This window comes from Anas acuta, chromosome Z, assembly GCF_963932015.1.
Source record: "Anas acuta chromosome Z, bAnaAcu1.1, whole genome shotgun sequence".
NCBI classification, from domain to species: Eukaryota; Metazoa; Chordata; class Aves; order Anseriformes; family Anatidae; genus Anas; species Anas acuta.
The window spans coordinates 71,386,519-71,400,888 of record NC_089017.1 but is presented as its reverse complement, the minus strand read 5'-3'; the positions used below and the strand labels follow the sequence as shown (position 1 = coordinate 71,400,888).

General features: G+C 37.6%; 1 protein-coding gene across 2 annotated transcripts in view; it reads right to left on the bottom strand.

The window, feature by feature from the left end:
- The window catches only part of XRCC4 (X-ray repair cross complementing 4), a 181,441-nt gene that overhangs the window by 165,540 nt on the left and 1,531 nt on the right, over positions 1-14,370 (bottom strand). Inside the window, exon 1 of one of the 2 annotated variants that reach the window (XM_068666207.1) lies at positions 7,515-7,648. The exons of the other annotated variant lie outside the window; for it this stretch is intronic. The gene's annotated coding sequence lies outside the window, so the exon portion shown is untranslated. Of the gene's footprint in view, positions 1-7,514; positions 7,649-14,370 lie in introns of those variants that run through there. 2 annotated transcript variants of the gene reach the window in all.

Sequence of the window (14,370 nt, the reverse complement as noted above, 5' to 3'; positions counted from 1 at the left end):
CAAAACATCTACTGCAGGAAATGCCAGCAACAACCAAAGAAATTATATTCAAAAACAAATGCTGCAGAGAAACAAGTTTATGATGCTATTTTTTTTTATTATTATTTTTTGCTCAATATCAAAGCAACTGCACAACCTGCAGCTGACATAAAACCTTCCAAAGAATGACATCTATTTATATATATCTCAGTCTAACAATAATGAATGCCATGGTACTCAAGGTCTTTATAACTGCATTGGGCAATTTGCTCCACAGAATAATGAAGAATTGAGAATGCTTCATGCTGTCCAGTACTTGAAGAGTTTTTTGGGGGCTATTAAATTGTATGGTGCTTTTTTTTTTTTAAAAAAAAAAAAAAAAAAAAAGAAGGAAGTAAATGAAAAAAGTATGTGCTTATGCACATACACAAAAGCATGTATTGATAAGACTAAGAAAAATGTAACTGAGGCATTTAAACCACATGCAATGAGTACACCTGCTCAGGCAGGTGTACGGTATTAAAAGCTCTATCTAGTTTTCCATCTGACTTGTAGCAGTAAGTAATCAAGATCAGCCTCAGTTCAGGCCCTGAGGGGACACTTTTCTTCAAGCAGTGAGGAGCTCCTGGCTTACAGATATTGAAGCAAATCTAGATGCAAGATGCAGAATGAACTACCACTAGCCTCCCAAAAGGTTGGTATTTTCACATCAGGAGGATCAGTTTTAACTGAGTTGCCTGCAGTATCTGACCTCTGTTCAGTTACATTTAAGAAATGCCTTTCTCTTGTCCAGACAGTGCACAGAATTCAAAAGCTGCAAAATACATGAATCTATGAGTTGTTTTTCAAGCATAAGGCTGCATTAGCAGTTAGATAACTACTATATTGTAACAATAAATGTTTACTATAAATATCAACAAGGTTAATGCAATAAAAAATTAGCTACTTCTGATGGCTAATATCACGGTACAGGTCAATTTAGACTAACAAATCACATTTCTAAACAATCAAAGAATCATCAGATAAAGTGTCTGCTGTAAATTCCAGGCTGAATTTTGGTTAAACAAATCACTAGGTATTTCTAGCACTATGGACTACACATTACATTTTCATAATTAATTTAACAAAGAGCTAACTTCATTTTTCAGCTTAAAACTTAAGTTTAACTTCAGTTTAGAATGTATTTCAAAAGACTTTAGAATTAAAAAGACAAAGTAGGAGTAGGAGATAAATCATGTACATATATAGCTAAGCAGCATAAACCCTCTCCAACAACAGCAAGAGGGATGACTTTACGTCCATAAAACAGCAGCATTCATACTACTACAGATGCTACACTCAGAGTTTGTATTCACAGAAAGAGTGCCAGAAACTAAAGGGTTACTTAATTTTTCAATATTGCTTTTAAGTCCAAAAAAATATATATTTGAACACCGGTCATTTCTGAAAGTGTACAGTACATCTGTGCAGCTGTAAACAAGAACAGAAAATGGTATATTTGGGGCACAGAGGCCTGGAACGAGGCCTTTTGAATTACTGTTTATGGAATGAAAGTAATTTTAAAGATTTGTAGTGCACCAATTGCCTGAGTATGGGTCAATAAAGAATACACGACATGAAGCACAAGTAAGGTGTGTAGTATATTTAAGCATATAGACATGTATTTTCCTTTGCCCGCCAGATTCTCTTTCCTTTTTTTCCTTGTTCTGGAATGATACTGAGCCTCATATAAAATATTTTGATAAAAATCCCTCTCCAAAAGACACTCCTTATAAAAAGACTTGAATTACTTGTTAATTAAATGCTGTGAAACAGTTGCATGCAACCCAGAGAAACCACACAACTTACTAATGTAAATATAGCTTAACGGGGAGTTTTTGTTTGTTGCATTTGATTCTTATCACAAAGCAGAGCAGCATTCAGTGAAAACCACCTGCACCAGAGGCTTTTTTTTTTTTCCCCTTTAATGTAGGCTGTAACAGAAAGCAAAGAGAGACGGATTTGCTATTTATATGATTATAAAGAGAATGAAGTGCCAGTCCTCAGTGAGGAAAAGTGAAGAGTTGCTCATTAAAAAGAATTTTTGTTGTTTTAGAAGATGCTCTAACAAGGTCTCTAAGGCCTGAAACAAAACCCATATGATATCATAATCGTATGCTTCCCACGCATCCATCTTTACATGCTAGTATTTCACATGAGCAGTGTGGAACAGCTAGAAATTAAGATCTTTGTTAGATATCATTCTTAAGAGAGTTGTTACCAGAGTAAGGGATAAGCACATTAGCAGAACTGAGAAAGCTTCCACATTATTTGTCTATCTGTGGTGCAGCACTACTTAAATAAAAACCAACGTCCTGAGGAGATGCAGTGCAGAAGAACGCTCTGCATTTTATAACAAAGTGCAAAGTAGAGTTGACAAGGGAGCATAAAACAGTAATACTACCCTTTCCTCCCAGCTTTCATCTCCTCCGTTGTGCCAACCTTCCCAGATGCATATTGGCTATGTTTAGAGGCTGCCTTACAAAGCAGAGCTCTGTCTTGTTTGTGATCTCCAAGCACTCTACTCTCCAAACCCATCACCAGAAGCTCAAGGATTTCTTGGCAGTTTACTCTGGTTATTTACTCCTCTCCAAAAGGAGAAAATGTTCATAAACATTAGTCTGACCAGCATGGCACACACAAACATCACTGTGAGCAAAAATACTGTACCTTACTACCTATTTTTGAAAAATCGTTTGTAAAAAAAAAAAAAAGGCAAAGAAAAAAAACTCTTCCCCAAATATCCTAAAAACATAACTCCTCCATAGTGTATGGTGTGCAGTAAACCAATAAACCACAAACAGCTAAAGTGTGAGCAAAAAAATAGGTAAGGACTTATCTAACCAACTAGGAGTGAGAAACTACTACTAATGAAAGGAAAAAAAAAAAGAGGTGGAAAGGAAATCAAAGCACCTTCGTTATTCACTTACTACAAGCTGAAAGCATGCATTTCACTCACCCTAAAGGCAACGCTGAGTAACAAAAGTACAGTAGTGTATTACTGAAATAAGCGTGGCAGGAGAAGGAATTAGGAAATCCTTCTTGGATCCCTGAAGTCAACCACATATTCATGGGATTCATAAGACATCTTGTTGAATGCCTTTTAGAGAGATATATCACTCTACATCAGGAACTGAAGTAAATTAAAATACCCTCTTTCTAAGACATCTCCCTCCCATCTTCACCTGCCCTCTGACTATATTTTCTCATCACCCCGTCAGCTTTCAATACGTCAAGTACACGTGACTCTTCACAGATCAAGGACTTGTTTGTAAAGGGTGCCCGTGTCCCTGCTGGAATTTCTGTACCAGAGTGTCCCTTGGGGTGAATGCTGAGGGGCACAAGACGAGCAGACTTGATGAAGAGGATTCTTCTATTCCCCGACCCCAAATTAATAGTAAAAAATAAATAAATAAATAAAAATGTTAACCATGTTGTACACATTTGGCTGCCAATCAGCACCCTCAAGGAATGCAAAAGAAAGTACACCTTTGAGAACTCTAAGTCTACCTTTGTTTTGTCCAACAATGGAGAAGAAGATGGAAGAAGATGTATATACACAAACTGGAGGCTACTATAGTATCAAGGCTGAACCAGGTGATGTCTCCCATTGTTACTGTAGACATTGCCTTCCAAACCCTAAACTTAGATTGTAGAAATAATTGAAGACTAAAAGTAATTTCAAAGTGATATATAGATATGTTTTTTAAAAAGTTATTTAATACGATAATTCATTGTCCTAACCACTACACATGCAAAATTCAAAGAGACTGTCCGACATGTGCTAACCTAAGAATTTACCTTTATACATTGAAAATTCAGTCCCAGTAAAAACACTATGAGTCGGTTTTTTTATTAGTATTGTTATTTTTAAAGGAATGCCAAAATATTCCTCTGTTGTGTCTATTGTCTCAAATGTACTACACATACAACTGGAGAATAAACACGACAAGACATATCACAGCTGTTTGAGATGCTCTGGGCCAGACACTCATCCAGGACACAGTAACTGCAGATGTACTGACGAAGGGGTCTGACAAATCCACCCCAACCTGGGATCCGGCCTTCCACAGAAGCTGGTCACACAAGCTTGCAGAAACTGCTACTGCTTTTTCAGACTTTACCAACACCTCTACCAAGTGATATTTTTCAGTATGACAGACAGCCAAAATACCAAGATGCATGAGGGAGAACTGAAACTCTCAGGTTTCACTTTCACATCTTTGCCAGGAAAGGTAGGGACATAGATACAAATTGTTTTAATGCTCAAACCTGTTAAAAGAGTCACCTAAATTTTGGCACTCTCACTGTTCAACAGTCCAGTCGCTAGCGAAGCTTATCAAAAACCATTGAATAAAAAACAGACTACTTTTATAGCTATCCATCAACTTAAATTACTGAATTCAGGTGCACATAATAGCACTCTAAAAAGCACCTAGGAGTCAATTAGAACAGAGAAGTACCTTGGAGTGCCTTTCAAGATTCAGCAGTACTGTCTGTGTAGGCTCTTTCCAATTCAATGTCTCAGTAAAATGAGAGCAGTCAGTACTTCTTTCCTCCCTTGATTACTATAAAGAAAAGCTTCAGAGAAACTGATTGATTAGGGCCATAAGAAAGCCAGTATTTTCCTCCTTAAGGGCACAGTAGGTCACACTACATATCAGCACCTCACCATGTCAGAGCCAAGGATCTGAGGCAAGCTTGCAGGTGGGAACAGCAGAGTACCACCCCAAATTAGTAAATCAGAGGCTTTATTGAGGCCTTCGAACAGTTGAGGATTGAGCTGTTTATCTTTAGCACTTTGTCCCTTCGGTCTTTGGCTTCCAATGATCTATATTAGTCAATGTTTCTTTCTAAGGAGAAATCAGCTGTTGGCTGGTTTGCAATTGACTGGAGCCTACTCTTCGAACAAACAGAGTACACAGTTGCATCTGAATAAACAAGACACTTTTAAAATTGGTTTACAAAGAATTTTATATGTTGTTTTGGATAGCACTAGGCATAGACTAAAAGCCAAATCTTTTAGGCTGCTCCAACACAGCATCATTGATAATATTTTGAACTTCAGCACTTTATTTTTCCTCCATGCAGACTAATGGCTTTTCTTCAAATTGCTTCAGCTGCAGGTGTTTCAAACTTTAGCAGCTATGCATGGAAGGCTACTACAGATCAGAAAGCGCTACTATATCTTTCTAATGGAGCAATTAACTTAAGTGCTTTCTTGTTGAGAAAAATAGGGTGCTATCTACCCTGACTTCAGAATAGAAGACCAGCACAAACAGCACACTGCTATTAAGTCTATAATTCGATCCCTTCTTCCATTGGCTTGACCACAACACACACTACAAATCTGAATGGAATAATCAGGAGAAAGTGCATGGTTAACCTAGTCAGAGAACAGGTACTATTCACGAAACATTGTCTGTATTTATAAGTGGATTAGTTGAGATTTAGAGCAGTCAGGAAAAAAAAAAAAAAAGAAAAAAAACAACACTCAGATCACCTTTAAAGATTAAACCTAGTTATTACCACATTTCCTAGCCGAAGGCAATAAGATAATGTATGAAATATGTCTCTAGAAATATTCATAAATACAGACAAGTTGATTTTCTCTCATGTTAATTTAAAATTCCATTAGCTCCAATGCTTGAAGAGGAAGAGTATTAAAATATCTGACAAAAACCTTAGTTAATCTAAGATCTACTATCCACCTAATAAGGACTTCCTCTTTTTTCAGAGGAACGTGTCTGGGCCAAGAAGCATAAAAAAAAAGAATATGGCAAACTTCCTATCGTGTCTCACAATGAGACTCCCGTTCTCCTGGCCATAATATTTGTTTGACACTGCAGAAAGGTTCAGTAATTAAGTTGCAGCTGCAACTTAAAGATACCTTTGTAGACCAAAGAAGATAAAAATTTTGAAAGAGCTCTTTTTCTAATGAATTTTAGCGGCCTAACATATTTTCACATGACATGTAACACAAATTGTTTCTAGTTGTTCCTTTGTTTAACATGGTTACACAAGGTTCACAATTTTGTCAATAATGTATCTTTGTCTTGTGGACAAAAGAAATGAATGAAAAATTGGCACGGGATATAAAGAAGAAACTGAATGACTTAATAACTTCAGGAAGATGGGTTAATGGCCCATCTTAAAAATGCAGTGCTACATGACATTTGATCAAGAGACTGACTTCAAGAAAGCTGCTATCAGTATTTGGTCCTCAAAGGACCCAACTGCAGAAGCAGAACTCACATGGCAAACATTTGCACTGCTTGTTTCCCACTGTTCTGTGGCAGCCACAGAAGTATTGGAAACATGCACATACTCATTGTACAACTGTCAAAAAAAAAAAAAACAACAAAAAAACAGCTTTTTAGCTTGTCAGACTCCATAGGCCAATAGGATATGCAAGATTTGCCACAAAAGATCTGGAATCTACGATAAGGAACAACCCTTGTCAGACTTATTTACTACAGTCACCAGTTGAAAAATGAGGAGAAACAGAAGGAAGCAGACAGTCAACAACCTTTATAGTAGGAATCTTACTAACAAGCTTTGATCTTAATTGTAGCCTGGAGGCAAAGCCCACCCTGGTGTCTTTCATCCCCTTGAAGTCTCATGACTAACCCACTACCAACTCCAGGCTTCCTGGCTTGCCAAGCTCACTTGTAAGCATCTGCATTAGGAGGCAGTTTACACTGCAAGGTTTAAAAAAAGGCCTTAATATATTAAAATAAATACCCATGTGGGAAACTATACCAGTATGTACTAGCAAATAATGGAGTAACTTGATATATTTCCAAAAAGAACAAACCTTTCTATTTCACACTTCTCCAGGAATTCTTCCAAACCCTGTGCTTGGAATGGTTTGACGGCTTGCACACTGTCAAATTCTAACTTTCCAAAACTCATATCTGAAAAATCCTAGTTTCTTTAAATAAATCAGTATATACTGACCGAATGTTACCACGATATCACAAAAATTAAAAAAAAAAACAAAACACATATGATGATGATAATAAAATTTAATCACACAATTGAAAACTTTACCAGTGAAAAAGTTAATTTTAGTACTAAGTTACTGAAGAGCATGTGCAGAACTGAGTAAGGATCAAAGAACAAGACCAGACCAGATTCAGGTAGGATGGAGAGTCAGCAGGCATGCCCAAGAGACCCAGACTCCCCACCTCTGCTGCCTCTGGGAGATGCAACTTAAAAAAATATTTCATGACTCTTAGCTTGGCAGAAGGTCATGCTGGCTCTCTGAGGCCCTGCTATAGCCAATGGTGGCATGACGCCATACCTATTTAGCCTAAGGTTACAGTTTTCAAGGGATCACAATTTATTAAGAAAGAAAGTTTGCTTTCTCAAAAAAAAAAAAAAATTAAATTAGATATGTGTAACAATTCCCTCACAATCTGAACAGCAAGCATTACGAACTTTACATTTTGAAGATAAAAATAGAAAAAGGAAAAAAAGCTGTACATGCTTACAATATACAACTCTTCAGCCTGCTGGCAATACAGTATATGATCAGCAACAGCAGAGAGCCAGGAATTCCTGGCATCTTAGTCAATTTCCAAAACCATCTCTGCAGTTTTCCGTAACTTAGTATTATCCATTTGAGAACACTGAAGCTGAAGGGAAAAAAAAAAAGAGACAAGCATGTTTAATCCACCCTTCGCCTATCCAAAAAAACTCAGATACATGTGCCTTTTTGATGTATGTTTGGATACCCTGGTAGACTGGTTGAGGTATCACCTGTTTCCCAAAACACTACCTTCTCTTGGATTAAGAATTATCAGGATATTCAACACAGCAAACAAATCTGTCCTACACACTTTGTTTTCTGTCCCCAGATACACGTTCTATTACAATCTTACTCAGTCTGATGTGTTTCTGTAAATCTTTGACTTGGTATCACTAAATGGTCTTACAACTTTATTTTAATTTTTAATTTGAAATAATGTTATATTAATTCAGTCCTGTTGAATCCACAACTTCTCCACAGGCAGGCATAACAAATCTCACTCAAGGATAAATGAAGCAAAGAGATCAGCATCAGCCACATATTGATGCATATATTTCTATATCTGAGTGGGCTTTCTGAAGAGCTTGGAAAAATTGAGCCAGGAACCAAGAAAAGCAAGTTTGGCCAAATGTAGCCACTTCAGGTATAAATATGAAGGCTTACATATACTCCTCGCCCCCCAGCTCTACACCCAAGACTTTCCAAAGAGATGGATTATTTTAATTTCACGTCCCTGTCACATTAGTAATAAAAAATAGGCCTAGACTCCAAATTGCTTTATCTTGCTAAACACTTTCCTAAGGCATTCTCTTTGAAGAAAATTCCTGTGTTACCCTGTCTTCACTTAACAGGAGCTTTATTATGTTTTTCTTTCCATTTTCTATTTATCAACTGGAATAGGCAACATTGATCTCCTTGAAAACGAAGAGCTCACACCACTTCAGTTTATTAATTTAAACATTGTAATTCATTTTTCTTCGTGTGGCCCCCGCATAAAAATAATTCACAAGACGTTTTCAGTGAACTTTCAATGCACTTAAATTTCAATTCTGCGTCTCTTTGTTCAGCCATAGTAATTCCTTTGCATTGAAAATGAATGCCTTTTGTGACAGATTAGGTTAAGCAATCAGAGTTGAGGCAAAGAGACATCAATCCATATGGAACGTTAACTTCAGCTGGTTCCACAGATGGGCACAGGTTCACCTTTGGTTCTTTAATCTGCTTTGAATGCCAGTTCCTGAGATTTAACACATGGGTAACGCATCAGACACCATCCCCCACCATACAGCACCTTCAAAAGCGGTAAAGAAACACAGAAAATCATGGCACCTGGTTAGGTTAGGTCTTGTGATGACGTACATTGAACAAACCAAAACAGGAGGGAAATGCCAATCCCTACTAAGAACTGAAAGGACAGTATATTAGCAAGGAAGGTGTCCAGCGTACAAGTCCTGTAACCTCGGAAGTCTGAGCTAATGAGCAGCTTTCTTTAAATTAAAAATAAATAAAGACACCTCCACTAAACTGACAGCAAATTCAGTGGCCATTGACTCTGACCTAAAAAAGAAAAAAAAAATCACTCAGACCTATTAGCACATATTCTGTCATCACTAAATCTACAAACTGCATTTAGAAAGGAACAAAGACACAAAGAATTTCACAAGAGTCAGCTAAAAGTCCTATGAATTAAAATATGAAGCTTTTTAGGAGATATCCACTCATTGTCTGTCTAGGTAGTTTTCTTGACAGTTTCATATGGTGAGGTCTTTTTCCTTAACATTGGGCAGGCAAAAAAAAAAAAATCTCTAAAAATTAAACCCAAAACACTTGATGCCATGCAGGGGGTCTACTTAAGGAAGACAGCTCTTCAATATTAGTTTCCCTTCACAACTACTACAGAACAGCAGCTTGCACTGGAGTTAAAAAGAATTTGCAGACTAATATGAGGACACAGCAGGGGCACACCAGTGGAAAAATGCTACTGGGACTTGAACACTTAGGTACCTACTAAGAAAATATAGCACAAAAGCGCTTTGATATTCCACCAGGTAAATACAGTTTTGAGGTTTTAATATGTAAATTATTACGAAACAAATGTGGTGCATCAGTGCCTAGGATCCAAAACTGATGTTTTATGACAATAAGTATTGCATTCCCATAAAAATTAAACGAATTTATAGAATGATGACAGAAGTTACTGGGAATAAAAATTGAAGCAGAAAATACAAATACTGCACATCGGGTCACACTTCATCTTCCATTGCTGGGCTTCCTGGTTCCCAACTGCAAAAGGTAAACAGGACTGCTATGGCACAGCAGTATCCTAAATGAAACAGTGAAAAAATACAACATATCTAAACTCATGTCCTTACACTATCATGAAAACCCAGCCCTTTGAACAGAAAAGTTAATTCTTGACAACCGCAACAGATTGTTTCAGTACATTTTAAGATACAGTATCTCTACTGTATTTTCTCCCCTTTCATACAGTTGTTCATACTACTTTGGTACTTGACAATGCAAAACATTGAATTTAGAGTACATACTAAAAAATCCCTCCAAGAAGAGAAAACACATCTATTTTTAGGACAGTTAAAGTTAATAAAACAAATTCCTAGCACAGACAAGAATGACTGTAAATTGCAAAGCACCATTTTCAGCTATATACTTCCCTGATTAAGTCAGGAGGAAAAAACCTTCTGATAGTGGCTTCAGGAAGCTATGACAGGTACACCAAGTAGTACTTATTGCCATGACACACACAGGCTTGCTAGCTCCTTGTCTCTTATTTCAAAAGAATAAAAAATAAAATAAATAAAAAAAATTATCCTCTACCATACCAATGCCTACCTTCCACTGAAATTAACATTTCAGTCCAACCTCTGTGATGCCTATGGCCACTGTGTGCTGTACTCTGACTTAATTCCAGCATTAGGTTTCACAGCTGGTGAAATTTAATGTAAGCCCACACAATACAGTTGGCTGCCTCCAACTACTATCTAAGCTTCCCTCATTTGCTCAGTCAACACAAATCTCTCCTGAGGTTTTTGTGAAGTTTCCACCATCAGCTTGACACAGCTGACTGCATTTGGAAAGCCCCATGGTCGCTCTTTCCTGTCCAGCTACTGTGCTGAAAAGGGTGGCCTCTAAGATCCTTTTGTAGACCTGCAAACAAACAATCCCTTTCATAATCATTTGACTCATCTGTAAAAACAAATGCAGCTTGTGATAGGATATATAGCCTCACTCTTCCTCTAATGGCATTAATTTTTCCATCCCAAGATAGCAAGTAATTTGGCTGATCTCTAGATCAAGAACACAAATGTTCTCAGTCTCTGCACTCTTAAAATCACATAAGATTAGTCTCTCCTTTTTTTACTTATTTTACAATCTCTGCTCTATCTGTCTGCTCTGTTGGAGGACACCCCTACCCACAAGGCCAGCCTGAAAACTCACCTAAAAGTTTGCAAAGCAGATGTAGAATGGTTCTTATTATTCCAATAATTTTCCAGACTCTGTAAATTTGGTGGTACTTAATTAAATAATCTTTTATGGCATTACTAGTATGTCTCAAGAGAGAGGAACACCAGAGGTCCTTGGCTAGGCACACACATAATGAAAATATTTTTTCAACTTGGAACTTTTCCTGTAAAATATGCCATTTAAGTCAATCAGATTTGACACTTAGATTAGCAAATGGCAGCAATTTGCTTAGTAATTCTCTTCTAAATTTTATCTCGACTTCAGAGGACACCAGTCCTTCATTACTACACTGATACCAATGTCCATACTAATAACTTTCACATTCACAGGGGCCTCCACCACCTCTCCTCTTTCCGCCTCGTTAACGGGAGGTAGGTCTAGCACCCTAAGACTAATGCTCACAAAGACACCCTGATGACAACCTGGAGGAGGTGAAGGATGCCATTTCTGAACCTAGGAAACGGGGTGCAGCGCAGGTCAGTGGATGGACCACAGAAGAATAGTAAGACAAGCCCTATTTTTGTTCCAGAAATTTTAATTTAGTGTTTAGAAATAGTATTTTAGAGTAACTTTCTAAATTGTATTCTAACTTTTTCACTTAGTGATGCTAGCCTAGACCATAATTTAATGTGAACGCACATTATGTTACATTTTCCCTGTACTAGAAGCAAGGAATACTAACTGCTTTGCCAGATATAACAGTGAAGAAATCACAGCTGCATCCTATTAACCTTAATGACAAATAACCTTGGTTTAAGACCTTGCAATTCTCACTCTAAACTCCTTGTGACTACACCTACTCTTTAAGGGCACATGGTGCTTTTTCATTTGGGGTTCCTGAGCTATAAATGCCCACCTTCTCCACTAGGCAATAAGAGATAAGGATTAAAGTTTCTCATCCACAAGAGGCACCAAAAGATAAAAAGCACATCAGAAACAGGCATTGGGACCAAACAGTAAGTGACCCTGGGAGGTTCAATGCACACAGACGAGTAGGTGTCACACGATGCTGGGAAGCCATGCACCATTTCAAATGATCTCGCCCACACTAAAATGGAAGTCTATCAGTCAAAACAGACCACCAGAAGCCATCTAGAATTCCTGAGAACTTTCTAGCAAGACAAAACACCAGCAGCAGTAACACTGGGATTGTCTATATCCAATGGGGGGCTAAGGTACCTCTGCCAGAGGTGCAGCATAACTGTGCAACACCACAACACCAGTTTGCTAAACAAGCTGCAGTGCCTTGCTAAGTTGCACAGTAACCCTGACACTAGTCCATCAGTTGTATGCAACTACCTTTTTTTTTTCTTTGTAAATAATACATAATGCAAAAGCTTTGTTTTATGGGATATATACAACAAAGCAAATATTCTGGTTTTAGTCCAGGTAAGTGTTTGAAATCAACAGAATGCAAGTGATAATGCATTTTTGGAAATTTCAGTGTCCCCATGTGCCTCTAATGCCACTACCTCATGTAACCAATCATTCTAAAACCATACGTGACAGCAGACAAAAATGTTGGGTATAGAAAGTAAAAGGCAAATGCTTCCCCTCTTCAACGGGGCTCACATAGGCACTACCTTCCCATCCAACTGAACACATCCCAGAGTATAAACGCAGCATCCATTTAACCCACATGAAGTACAGCATAACCACTGGCATAGTCTTTCCTCACAATTGTTTGAGGTTCTGGCCAGCTCCTGTGAAACAACAGCCTACACAATTCACAGAATTCCATCATACTGATGGAAGATGGCAATTCATGCCAGAGCATACAGCATGCACCTTTGCAAGGCAACAGTGAAATGTGGGAAAAGTAGAGAAATAGGAGCTGTATGTTTTGTGTTTTTTTTTTGTTGTTGTTGTTTGTTTGTTTTGTTTTGCTAAATGGTATCAGTGGACAATGTTCCAGTTCCACGTTCCAATGTTCCATGTTCCAGCGCCCTTGCCAGTGTGCAGTGTGTGTTCACTACATTTGCCTGAATAATGCACATCCCTTGCGTTTCTCTGCCTCCTTATTTTAGTGGGAAAGCTAAACAAATTAATAGCTGTTGTGACTAGGCAAATAAGGTTTTATGCGTTCGTGCTTGTATTTGGAGACACCATGAACAACAGAAGTAGACATATGTAAAACCTAAAAAAGAGCATTGCCAGCTTTTATCAATACATTTAAACTAGCACATACCAGGGGAAAAAAAAAAAAAGGCATCTATTTTATTTGCAATTTTTTTTTATATATGTGTGCACATTTGTTATGTACATAAACTTGTTTACACAGATGTACTTGTCTTGCCAGTCAGCTGCCTGTGATATTTTTTAAACTACCTTCCATCCTCCTACTTCATATGAAAACTAAAACAAGAGACGCTAAAAACCCAGCCTCCCACGTGCACGTTGGTGTTGTTTAGTTAGATTTCAGCCTGCATTTGAAGACAACCCACAAGCCTAATTTATGAAGCCACCTTTTTTATGTTTCAAAATACACACTAATTCCTTGGTACGTCCAGTTGATTAAACACTCAGCTGAACAGCAGACAATCTCTTCACTGACAAATCACATTACTAGAATATTTAAGAGGCATGACCAACACCTTTAAACCTCCTTCAAAAAAACAAAACAACAGAAAACAAGTATTCATTGCATGGCTTTATTTACCTATTTGGGTATTGTTAGATCAATATAGTTGTTTAAACTTCTGATTCATTTTGAGGTTTCAGTAGACAAGAATATATATCCAGTCAATTCCTGTACACAGCATCAACCCTGCCATCTCAGCCACTTGCAGTTGGTTTTCCATGAAAATACATTGATTAGTAGAAAAGATACAAGGAGAACTGGAGAACAGACATTAGAAATTGTACCCTATATTTCAGCCAATACCCTATATGCGCTACAGCTGCATCCCAAAAGACACTGCCATGCTGATACACTATCCTTCAAATGATCCCAGCAAGGCTCCCACTAGTAGATCATTAATGATCAAATGTCATTTTTCCCACAAGAGCAAAATATGCAGCTGAAAGCACGCAATCAATGGAAATTCTTCAAATAGCTCAGACTGTTGGAATCTTCACTTGAAAATGAAATTGTTAAGGTAAATAAAAAGCATTTTTACAAAAATCTGTAACGGAGTTCATATGTGAGTTGTAGGAAACTATCAAAGTAGATAACGTGACCCTTTGGTAATTTTGATGTAACATTTGCAAAGAGAACCACTGAGCAAGGCAAAGCTAGCTGGCCACCTCGAAGCATGCCTGACTACACCATAATCAACACCTAACTGTTGCAGTCACCTCTACAAACGCAGAAATGACTTTTCCATTCACACTCA